The following is a 13,056-nucleotide window of genomic DNA, read 5'->3' as shown; positions in this document are numbered from 1 at the left end:
AATCCTGTATGTTGACTCAAAAGGGAAGGAAATCTCTGTCCTATTAGGGATAAGCAGAGGAGATATTGTTTTATCAACATTTGATCTTATTGAAATATTGATTTATTAGACTTCCTCTTCTTTTATGTTAAACTTTTTACTGATTATTGAAGAATTTGAAATTATAAAGAATGCCTGCAAAAATTTATAGGAGTATTTTATAGGAAAAATAAAATCCCCTTATATTCTTTTCACTTAGAGGTCGTTTTCGCTATTCATAATTACCTATTATAACATACCGTTGATCCGTTGGACAAAAGGGTACCCGGCCTTGAATTATTTATGCGATGCATGGAATATACACAGCTGCCGAATGTCTAAGATAATATAAAACAAATAAATAAATAAATAAATAAACAAATAAATAAATAAATAAGGACGAGGGCATTTTTATAAGTTGAATTCTAATGACAGTTAAGTCCGGAAGTGTTTTAAAGGGTTCTGCTCTATCCAATAAAAACAACTTTTTGAAAATTATCGGCTTTACAATTAGCCATGATATAACAATAGGCTTTTTGATTTGAAAAAACATAAATTTTTGACTCATATTTGTAAAATGAAGAAAGAATCAACAAAATAATGCTTATGGTGCTAACACCCTGCGTTTTTCTCTAAGATCGTTTAGGATAGACACTGAAACGTTTTTGTAATTAGAGAGGAAAGACTCAATTTCCTGCATTGTGACACAAAAACGTGTCCTGCAAAAAATAGGAAATGTAAAATCGAGCTTGATAGACATAAAAAAACTTTTGTTTGGCAATGAAAAAATTTACTTCACGATATTTTTTTGTTAATTTTTTTTTTTTTTTTGCGAAAGTTGCTACGTCGTAAATAAAAACCGGAAAATCGTAGCTAGTGACGATGCAATTCTGATGAAAACACAACAACAGATCTGTACTAGAATCCACGTGCAGGGTTATAGAACATCTATTAGAGTGATTGTGTTGTTATGCAACAAAATGACAACATTTTGCGTCAATTTGTCAATATCAAAGAAATACAACCTACGAGGAACTTGCCTTTTTGTTATCAACAACGAAGTTACACTGATGCGTTTAAATAGAAAATGATACCACAAAAATGTGTTACTCATGTCATATTTTGGAGATGTTTTCGCAACTTTGGACAATGTGAAACAAATTTCTTGTTTCGTTAAAACTAGTTTGAACAAAACGTTCTGTTTGTAACAAGATAAATAAAGAATTTCGTTATCTGGTAATTCATAATAAAAAATTATTCCAGTTTGTTTGTTTTACCGAAAATCAAGGAAACGTAAGCGAGATAACATCAGCTGTTTTCTTTAACACTTCCTCAATGCTTTCTAGATTTTTTAATCAAATTTAAAAATTTTCGATACACGGTTTTAAGACTTCATTCCGAAAATTTCTACAAAACATTAAAAATCAACAATCGGGGATTTGGGGAATAAGGAATATTCGGTACTATAGAGCAAGTGTACCTGAAAATAATGATATGATAAGTTGATTTGTTTCACGGAAAAATTAAAGTAATTTACTGAGATAAGATTAGAATTCTTTTTAACTTCCTACATACAAAAAGCATCTAAATGAGTTAGATTCTAATTTTTTAATTATGTATATACAAGTAAATTTAAGACTAATCGTAAACTTTTGGACACTTTGCTTGTTTGGCAATTTTGATAATAATAACAAAAAAGATTTCCTGACATTTTTCTCGTTTATTTTATTTTGTTGATCACAGAATTTAAGCTGATCGCTTCATTATAATGGCTCAACCTTTAATTAGCATGGAAATTAACTGAACAAGTGGGATGAAAATATGCTAAGTAATCATACAATCTATGCAGTTTTCTTCAAAGGTTAAGTTTCAACCGCTACTCCCATTCAAAAAAAGTTTAACGTCAATGTGACTTCCTTACGCGGCTTGTCACGGAACAAGGTTAATTAGCAAAAAAGCGTATCAGGCGATTCATTTCACAACAAGAAATATGCAACAACTTGACAAAAAAATGTTTTGAAAAAGTGCTACCTAGTTGATTCGATGTCGTAGCATTAAAAGGTCGCTTTGCAAACCAATAAGAGTTTGACTGTGAAGATTTCACGCCAAGACGGATTGAATATTAAGAATATTAAACTTTCCCTTTTCTTCAGAAAAATAGCTAATCGTTCTTTCCAGTTGTATTCACCATACAGAAAGTACAAAAGAGCTATTGATAAAATTTAATGCATCTACAACAATTTTTTTCTAGTTGTATTACCATCATTAATGTTGTTTGGATTAAAGAATAACTCATTAAACATAAATCTTGACGTCATTCATAAACTGTTATGTGTTACCTAGAGTGGAAATCGGGAAAAACTTTAACCATATTTCTGTACCAAATACATTTGATCGTTCAATATCTTATACATTTTGAATACACAGAGAGGAACAAACTGTGCTACTTTCAGTTTTGACTATACATTTCCTATGAGAGAAGTCAGAATCAACATTTACATTTATAATCCTTGAACGATGCCAAATATCATTTTGTAAAAATATGTTTGGGAGGTAAAAAGCATTTAAACACTCATTCATAAAAAATAAACCATATTTACTTTACATTAGGAACAGTATCTATTTACTAAGCTGATTAGATTCTTCTATATTTATTGTGTATTTCAATATTTTCTTTGTTTCTATGTAACACTTCTTTGTTTCTATGTAACACCTAAAAGGATAGAAATATTTTTACCCTCCTAGGTAACAGACTCTCTTGTGGTGAGAAGTTAATTATTTGGGTTTTCAATTATCACTTGTTCCTCTTCAGAGCCAGGCACCACTTTGAACTAATTAGCAGGAAATGCCAAGTCAGTGTGGTTGATAGCTTGGGAGTGTATAATTACATTTATGCAAGATCATGTCTATTAATAGAATCGGTAGTGGGAAGGAAATAGGTTTGCTATGTGTGCGCCAGCGATAGCCACAAGCAGTAGCCACAAGACTGATATCACAGTGTTCCAAAAAATAAAAACAGTTTAATTGTCCTATTACCATCAGTGTAAATGAACAATAAAAAATTAGCAATTAAAGGCTTGGTCATGCTGCTATTTTCCCAATTGAGCATTTAGACTGAAATCAACTTGATCATGCTGTGTTATATAACGTACCATCAAAACTATTAATCACTTTCTCGTTCCAGGTCTATTTTTCAGATAGCCTCATCGCAAAATTTAAAAACTAGAAAATATTTTTACTTTATTATTTGTCCGTTTATTTTTGTCGTCTATATAAATCTATTTCGTGTTTTGTTCTGAATATAAAGTGATTTTTTAACATTTTTAGCCGAAATTAAAATACATATATTGGCCAAACTTAAATTTGCGTAATGCGAAAAGATATCAAATTGTGTGCATTCCAGCAATTTCATGTAGCTATTTTAGAAATAGAAAAGATGCTATCTATAGGTTATTTATAGTAAATAAATTAAACCATTCTACCTCCATGATTAAACCTGCCAAATAACGTGATATTTGCTTAGCACAAAATTAAAACGCTGAAAGAACATCTTTCTTGTCGCTTAGCGACGACAAAAAAGGTTAAAAATAGAAACAAATGATAAACAAAAAGATAACAGACCTATTACAGGCAATGAAGGTGATTGTGCTGGCTTGTTTTGTGGTTCTATATGTCATGTAATATAATACGTTTTTAATAACCATGGCCACTCCAATAACCAAAGAGAAAAAAACAAGAAATTTTTTTAAATAAAACAAACCAATAATTAAAAATCTTTGTTGTAAAATTAGTTTAAGATTCTAAATAATTTTTCTCAATTTATTTATCAACATTTTATTGCAGCCTTTAATAAACGATACCACGATATGTAAAGGATGGATTAATGATTGCGAAGAACAAGTTTTTCTTGTATATTTTTGTAGTTTAACTTTGTTTAACTGATCTTTGATTTTTATTATTCTTAGTCAGTTTATGGCGTCAAAAATATGTCTATTTTATTCTTTTGAATCCATGATTCGTGTACTGTCATTAGACACTTTAGCTTTGTGTCGATTTCAATATACCCTAACATTCTAGAGCAGGTTTTTGAAGTAATACAATCCAATTTCGAAAGAAACTATCATGGCAGCCACCTCGTTTTAGTGAACATTTTTTCGAGGTCACCAACCTCGTTGCCAGGACATTTTGTCTTATTGATGAAGTTGATAGTAGCGAAAAGGCCAATCTGCTATAACGGCTTGGGTGTCACACAAGACCCTGGAGACGAGGTTGTTCTTAGACATTAATCTATTTAAGGCTAGAGTATTCCTACAAAATTCAAGCCGCTTGAAACCTCAAAATAGGAAATTTGTTCGAGATAAAACCTTTTAAACAATATAGTGTCATTAGTATGTTGTTGTAATTCCATCATTGCCACGTGATGGTAAAAAAAGATTTTTTTTACATCGACTGGCATCAAGCACCAAACATTCTTTTAATTCTAAGGAACAAAAGACAATCACAATAGCGTGAAATTAATTATGTTTAAAAGTCAACGATAATTAAGAGTCGAAATGTTTTTTGTTATTTGACAAGAGGTGCTAAATTTCACATTCCATTTTAATAGCTGTTTCTCTTTATGTACCAATTGTAACTTGCCACTAACGTTGCAAATCAATGTCCGAAATGCAAATTATGCTTTTCATGTTTTAGTGTGGAATAAAACTTTTATTAAAAAATCGGGTTTTTGTGTAACAACCCACTGCTAACGTATGTTTGTTATAATTTTTGCCATGCTATGATCCGTTTGCAAGCAGTTTCCCAATGTAAAACCCAGTTTGGCAAGCTCTTAGGTGGCACCGTGCACCTTCTTAAAAAAACAAAGGATCAAGTTTCGATAAGGTAGGCATGACCAGTTGAAATGGCGTTTCTTCACTTCTAACTTAGAATTTTCGTTTATTTATATTCAAAATCTAGTTCGATTTAAAATCTAACTTCAGTGAACGCCATTCTCTTCATAGTTGAACCTCTAACCTCGTAGTGTTGATTGTTGTACGGACTATGCAAGAACTTACGACTATGAAAATTTAACGCCATTTACTCGGTGTTCATATCTATTAAAGCAAAGCTTTCACACCCTACCAGTTGTGGGGTATTAGTTAAGCGTAGAAATAAAACAGCCACGACTATCCTTCTTCCTAATATTAATATCAAAGATATTGCTAACAAAAAAATTCGTGTTATAAAAACAAGAGATGTGAGTAATCTATTTTCAGGGAGGAGTGATGGAAAAATTTTTGGTTCTGAATAAGCTTAAAACGCACATTTTAGAAACAAGAAACTTAAATTAAATTTTTAATTCGAGTTTTCTGCAACAAAAGTGAACTGTCCAACTGAATTCTACGTTTTCTTGACCATGTGATACTGAATAAATAAATGTCACAGTCACCTCAGATATTTTAGTCTTGATCAGAGTGGAAATCTCTGTTTGAAGGATGTGCAAAAATTGAATAAGAAAACTCACAGGAAACTTTTGTACATAAAGGACATGCAAAGCTTTTGCCATTGAACAGTAAATGTCAAGGGATGAATACGAACAGGAAATGTAAAAATGAACATAACAATTATAACACCAGTATGACATTAAAAACAAAAATAAATTAATGATATCAATTTATTGAAATCACCAATCAAGATAATTGCATTAATTGAAAATATTGAATATGGACAACTTTGAAAACAAATTTGGTAGCTAGCTGCTGTCAGCACTTCAGCCTTGCAAAGTTGCACGTTTCTTTAGGAGATGAGTTTTGTTAAAACAGTGATGTTGGTACGAAATATCATCTGAGCTTATTGTTTTCTTTCAACTTTTGCCTTACCTTATACAGAACTTTCAAGGGACCAAAGAATATAGTTCAACTTAGCGAATGTTTGACGAAACTCTCGTTAAGTTGAATTTATTCTACATTGAGATTATAGTTCGAATTAAAGCGATTTTTTAAGGAGGGGAGGCAAAAATTACCGGGAAAAAATTTCAACGTTGGCGATGAAAAAGGCATACAAGTCCCTTATAAATTGAATTTTTCCTTAAAAGAAAACATTATCTATTTATCATATCAGGAGTTAATAAAAACTAAAAAAAAATTACCAACTGACATTTATCTAGTCTTTGATTTCCCCTTCTCGAGTAAAAAGTTCGAGTTATCCGAAGAAATTAGCCACAGGGACAATGGGTTGAGTTAACGATTGTTCGAGTTATCCAAGGTTCGAATTACTGGGAGTTGACTACAGTACATGACATTTATTAAATTTCGCGCGTTTTAAATTTCAAAATGTTATACATGTTAGCGCTTATCACGTTACGAGTATCTCGGAATTTTGTGACTTTAAAATTAAGTTAAACAAATGTAAAAATAAGAGGAACATTCTCGCACACGTAAAAGCAGCTTTCTTGTGAAAATACTGCAACCATTAAATACTAAGACTTGCTGAATTTTATATAGAATTGTTTCTTTCCTTTATCGCTGCTAAAGAAGGCAGTGATAAATCCAAGAGGATAATAATTTTCCGGTTCTACATAAATAATACCCATCTGTCCGTTTAAAATGACTGCAGAATCGCCGCCTAATGAGAAAAAAATTGTACGCAAAGATCTATTTTTTTATTAGTGCACGGTAGTTTACAGGCGGACATTCAGTCTACGCATGCGCGATTTTCCGATTAATTTTCTTATAAAAGAACATGGCGCTGACCCCCACTCTGCTTTAACAGCATTCATGCTTAAATGATTTTGGTAAGTAAGACAATTTGCAGTCTGTGCATAACCTACTCTTATCGCTTGGGAAGAAAGATCACGGATTTTGTTTACAAGTTTTGACGCATGCGCAGTCTGAATGTCCGCTTCCGTAGTTGCAATGAATGACCGTGAGTGCGGATGAATGGTCATAAAATACTTCATTTTGCAGAAAATATTTTGCCGGGTTACTCTATATTGCCGAAATTTCTGCAATCGTGGGTAAAATATAATGAGAAACCCTAAAAATATTTGTCAAATATTGCTGAGATCGGATCGATTTGCTTAGGAGGGTATAGAAAATTCTAGACTTACAAATAGAAACAAAAACCTCAATGGTTTGAGACCTAAATGATAGTACAACGAAATCAAAATTTTGTGAAAAATTTTTTTTGCGAATAAACAATTTTTTTTTTCCGGAACATAATTTCGCGGATTTTACCAAAATGATGTTGTGTAAAAAGCTCGACCCCTGTTTTAAACCCTAAAAGGCTTTTTAACTATTCAGGAGAAGAGCTCTGCTAAAATTTAAATTCACTTTTGTAATTTGGTTAGTAATTCATGAGTTAGTATCTATAATTTGATCAAAATCTTTCGTATAGACATATTTCTTACACAAAACCGTCTATAGTGTGAAATGCGCTTAATTATGTGTTACACTTCTATCCATGCACGTTGTCGGGCTTTTGAAAAACTTGACTAACTCTTTTTAAGAGTCATTTAAATTTGTAAACAATAGTCTTACATTAATTCTTTGAGTGGGTTGCAAATAATTTGAATTCACGTTAGCATTCCGAAATAATTAGATCAAAACCATAATTACTTGGAACAAGAGACATTTATCATTATGAAATAGGAAATTAAGTCTCAAACTTTATTTTTTGTCTTATCACCTGAAATTGTTTATTTCCTCACAAGTTATCAATCCAACGTGGGACTAAAGTAGCCTTTGCACAACAGGTGGTCAACTAAAGAAAATTAGATGTAAAGTTGAACTTCTTGGATAGAAATCAGAAAAATACAATTTCTCGATAATGTAGGAATAACGAAGCGTATGCGAGATTAAGTTAAGTGCGAATATAAACGAACCCGCACATTAACTTCCCAAGCGCTGTAGAGATAATAATTGAGTGAAAATTGCACTCAAGGTCTTTTATATGCTTAGCTACTGACTGCGCTACCAAAGACTTGTCGAATGCGCGTTGTTGTTGTTTTTTTTTTTGTTTTTTTTTAAATTCATTTTAAAGTTTTGGTGACAAGAGTTATTGGAAAGGAAGTTGTAATTCCCAGTAAACACTTGCAAATTCAGCATGCGGCTGATCAAAGAAAAACGTCTACAGTAATGAAGAAGCGAATCAAAAGGATGACATAAAATTTATTTTTACCTTTTTTAACCATGACTCAACAGCACGTGACAAAAAGGGTGAATAGTTCGATCGACAGTATACTTCACAGCTAATTAAGCAAACAAACTAATTTCCTCTGTCTTCTCATTAGGGTGATCTTAATTTGTGAAGTTGAAAAAGGATAACGTGCTTGCTGCTCCAACAAGAAACATTTCCTTAAACAGGATCCCACAAAAATCCAGCATGGTAGAAAAACGAGGGTTAAAGAAATGTGCAAACAAGTCTGCGTTTTATGTTTTGATAAAGACCATGGATTTTCTATTATTTAAGCTAGCTTGTTACTATTTATAACTATTTTAACAGACAAAGAGAAGAATGGTAGTCGTGACAGTGTTATTGATGAAAAAGTTTATTACAGCTAAAGTACAAAAAAGCTAGCATTTCGTCCCACCAAAAAAAATAAAACAACTAAATATGCTGTAACAAGCATCACTCTTTTTGTCTAAAAGTTTATTATATTTAATAAAGAAAAAAATGAATTTATTAAAGGCTTATAATTTGTAAAGATACAGTCGATGTACACTTTGCTTTGTCACGTGACCAAGGAAATAAGAGGGCGGGAAAGGCGGGAAAATTTAGAGTTAATAAATCAAGTTATTTTCGATTGAATGCAATGAATTAGAAAATAATAAATTATTGTTCCAAGTCCAAGCAAACTTTTAAACTTTACGGACCTTTAAAATCTTTCAAACAAATTTTAACAAATGATAGATAAATAATTAAAGATTTTATTTTAAAAAGTCTTTTCAGGGGCGGATCTAGGATTTTTTTCTGGTTAGGCAAAATTTCATAGATTTTTTGGCAAAGTAATGTCAAGGGTTGTGGTGTTGTACGAGGTAAATCGGCCGTTTTGTGTTTTTGCTGTAAAAGGAACTAAAATTTTCCCAAAAGTAAGGTTTTTAGTTATTAAGAATCCTTCTAGATTAGAAACGAAAGTTTCTTTATAGCCAAACAAATAACAGTAACCCCCGTAGTTTTACCACTTTATCCTTGTTAAAACATGCGGATGGAAAATGCGTCTGGTTAGCAAATTCGATTTGAAACAGGGTTAGCGTTTCCATAATTTCTTTAAATCACATATTGGTATTAAGTATCTTAGCATCTTTTTTCGTTTTGCGCACATAATACGAGTACAAGTAATAAGTTGGGGATTTGCTTCATTTCAAAACATGCAATAAGTCTAATAACTAACAATACAACAAAAAATTACATTACAAGACAATTTTAGGAATAGATAGTCAACAGTAGTGCAACGTAGAAATATTGTTTGGAAAATTATAGTCTGTGGTAACAACCTGCAAATGCACAAAGAAAACCAGCATATAAAAGAATGAAAGATTTCCAGTTAGACTTACAGTGTAAGATCGCAACATATAATAAACGTGTACAAAAAGTATATAGTAATCACCTCTTCATGAAGTTAATACAGTTTAGCATTAGGGTTACTGGTGTAGTTTTGCACCAATTTCTATTAAGCATTAATTTTAATGCTATGAAATTCCCACAAGAGAAAGGCAGTTTATTAAGCCAGAAAAGAGTTAGAAATTAGAAAAATAACATCAAAACATTTAAGATGTCTCATATTATTTACCCTTACATGTCCCTGTCAACTATGTTTAAAAAATATTTTAATACTGTAAAATCTTTAAGAAAGTTTTAGTAACTATAAGCCAATTATGAAGATTCTCATATAAAAAGCAACATATATACAAATCCTACTCATATCCATAAGTTGACATGACATTTTGTTAGTTTACAGTCTGTAACAGAACGTTTTTTAACATGCAATTCTTGTTTCGATCTGTATATGTTTTACGTGAAAATCATTTCTATGATTTACTTGAATATTCACAAGTTATTTTGATTGATTTTTTTCACCAACTTTGTGGATTATACCAGATATATATCCATTGTTTACAGTTTTCCAATATTATAAGGATTCAGAACAAATCTTCTGTGTTATTTACTTGAATATTCATCATAGGTACCAGGGTGACATCAAAATACAAGTTATTTTGATTGATTTTTTTCACCTTCTTAGTTCCTCTTATGAAACACAACTTTGTGGATTATACCAGATATATATCCATTGTTTACAGTTTTCCAATATTATAAGGATTCAGAACAAATCTTCTGTGTTATTTACTTGAATATTCATCATAGGTACCAGGGTGACATCAAAATACAAGTTATTTTGATTGATTTTTTTCACCTTCTTAGTTCCTCTTATGAAACACAACTTTGTGGATTATACCAGATATATATCCATTGTTTACAGTTTTCCAATATTATAAGGATTAACAAATCTGTGTTCTTTTAATTGATGGTGATTTTCATTGTCAGAAGAATATTCATCTTAGGTACCAGGGTGACATCAAAATATCTTATCCTAAAACAAAATTATATCAATGTATTGCTCAGCAAGATGAGAATAAGAAATATTATAAAACAAACTTGGACTATTCTTAGATTAGGTATTGCTTCATTCTTTTGTTTTTAGCAATATTATTACAATTAAAAGTAACATGGGAAAGTCAAAGAGATCTTCTCGTGTTCTTAAAAGTTTTAAAATGAGCAGTGGGATGTTGCATATAAAATGCACTGTTTAAAAGTTCCCACAAAGTCAAAGTTCTTAGGGACAATCACAATAAAAAAGTATATGCTAAGCGTATAAATTTGGCGGTGGGACGAGGTAGAATCCTTTGACGTTTAATTATATCTCATACTGTATACATCGATTTCTTAGAGAACAGAAAGAATTAATAACTTTTAGTGTCTACCTGCTTAGCAGGGACACATGGATGAGTGCTTATGGTTTCAAGGACTGACAACATTCAAAGATTACCTTTTCTGATTTGATGTTTAGGGGAGGGAAAGGGGATCTGCAGATCTATTAACATTTAGCTTGGACTTTTGCGTTCATGAAAGAGCTGTCCCTTAGTTATCTTACAAGAATGTATTCTCTCCCAAACAGAAACAAAGATACACAGTTGCATAAACGGCTACACGAAGCCTACACGAAGCCAGTGACCCTTAAGACGTTAAAGAAAAAAAACTAACAAAATTCCAACTAATACACATACAGGTAGCTAGTAATACTCTATACCGAATTTAACATACACATCAAAACATCTTTCGACCGCCAAGACAGTGTTTACATAAATTGCCTCCGTTAGCTATCTCGTTTGGCATTGGGCTTTTATGTTTATAAACAATGCATTTGATCAAGGCCAAGTTAAAACCTTTTGTTTTGATAAGAAAAAGATTTAAATTACATGTTTTGTAAGAACATCTGGTGGTTTACCACTTTTAAGAATAGTTCTTGACACAAAAGTGCCTAAAATTCAGGAGCAGCTAAAACTAAAATATTTCAAGTATTACTGAATTTATTGTCTCTTGCAGAGGAAGATAAAGGTTTGGTTTGAGACAACAACACGGCACACGTGGCCAAAATACTTCTCTCCAGCATTTCCAATCCTTTCAATATCTGAAAAGGTTTCCAAATTCAAAACTTCTTTATTTAACTTAGGTGGCATACAATTGCTTTAATATTCTAGACATTTGAAGTGCTCCCTGCAATTGGACCTGATCCAGGTAAACCATGTTGAAAAGAAACATCCACTCCATGTAACCGTACCCGTGGTCGTTTTAGGCGTTTAAACTTTAAAACCCACGGACGTTTTAGGCGTTTTTTCTTCACATTCCAGAATTTCATTCATTGGAACTTGAAAACCCGCGGACGTTTTAGGCGTTTTTTCTTCCATCTGTGATTTTCATTCATTCGGAACTTTAAAACCCGCGGACGTTTTAGGCGAATAGACATTTTGCCTAAGATCGCCCCGGGTTTGCTTATTTGAGTAAAATAAAACACGCACGCCGCGCATCGTCATAGTCGAAATCGGCGGATGCCAAAAATAAATTGATAAAAATAATTTAGTTTTTTTTATAGATTATTTTATCTATTTATAGATTAATCTATCTATAGAGAATTTTTTTCTAGTTCACAAAACTAGGCTTAGGCAATTGCCTAGGCTGCCTAACCCTAGATCCGCCCCTGTTAATTAATTGTTGTTTTCTTGACGAACTCTAGTCTCTCCTTAATTGAGATCGTTTCGTTCTATAAGCTCGTCAAGCATTGTAGCGTTGTGGCAATAGAAACTTCTTTTTTTAATCACAAAATTATCACTATCTTTGTCATCGTCATCAGATAAAATCTCTTCTATATTTCCAATGTCTTTTCGAATATATTCATCTACACATTTTTCTAGGGAGCGTACTTTCCAATCTACTTCATCTGAATTAATTACACGTACTGAAGTACATGTTTCGACGTCCAAATCAATGTATTCTTAGCAGTGATTTCAGAGTCAGAATCTGCAGTAAGTTCCTTGGCCATGACAAGCTGATCAAGATGTTGATAAAAAAAATTGACGAGATTAAAGGCAAGCTGGATACAAAAGTTGAAAAATGTTTGAATTAAATGTTAGAAAAACTATTCATTTTTCTTTGCTTGCTTTGGATTTTCTTGGGACTGTCGCAAATTGGAGGGAAAAAAAGCCATATTTGCTCTTTGGTGCAAAAAATATTGTCCACTAATTAGAGTGTTCGCTAATTGTCTGCTTTTTTAGAAGGTTTTTTATGAGACTTTGACTAGAAAACGGCTGGTGTAAGACCAAAGTGCCTGCTAATCAGAGGTGTCCGCCTTTTAGAGTGTCCGTTAATTGAAGAAAATACTGTAATTACTATTAGCGACAAAAATGTAACAAAAACACCTACAATTTTTTGATATTACTTTTACGCAGGCCCTAAGTGGCGTAAGTTTTTCGCCAGGTAACCTAAGTAGGAACGACGTAAAAATGG

This window comes from Hydractinia symbiolongicarpus, chromosome 9 (assembly GCF_029227915.1).
Source record: "Hydractinia symbiolongicarpus strain clone_291-10 chromosome 9, HSymV2.1, whole genome shotgun sequence".
In the NCBI taxonomy this organism is placed as follows: domain Eukaryota; kingdom Metazoa; phylum Cnidaria; class Hydrozoa; order Anthoathecata; family Hydractiniidae; genus Hydractinia; species Hydractinia symbiolongicarpus.
Note: the sequence above shows the minus strand (reverse complement) of the source record.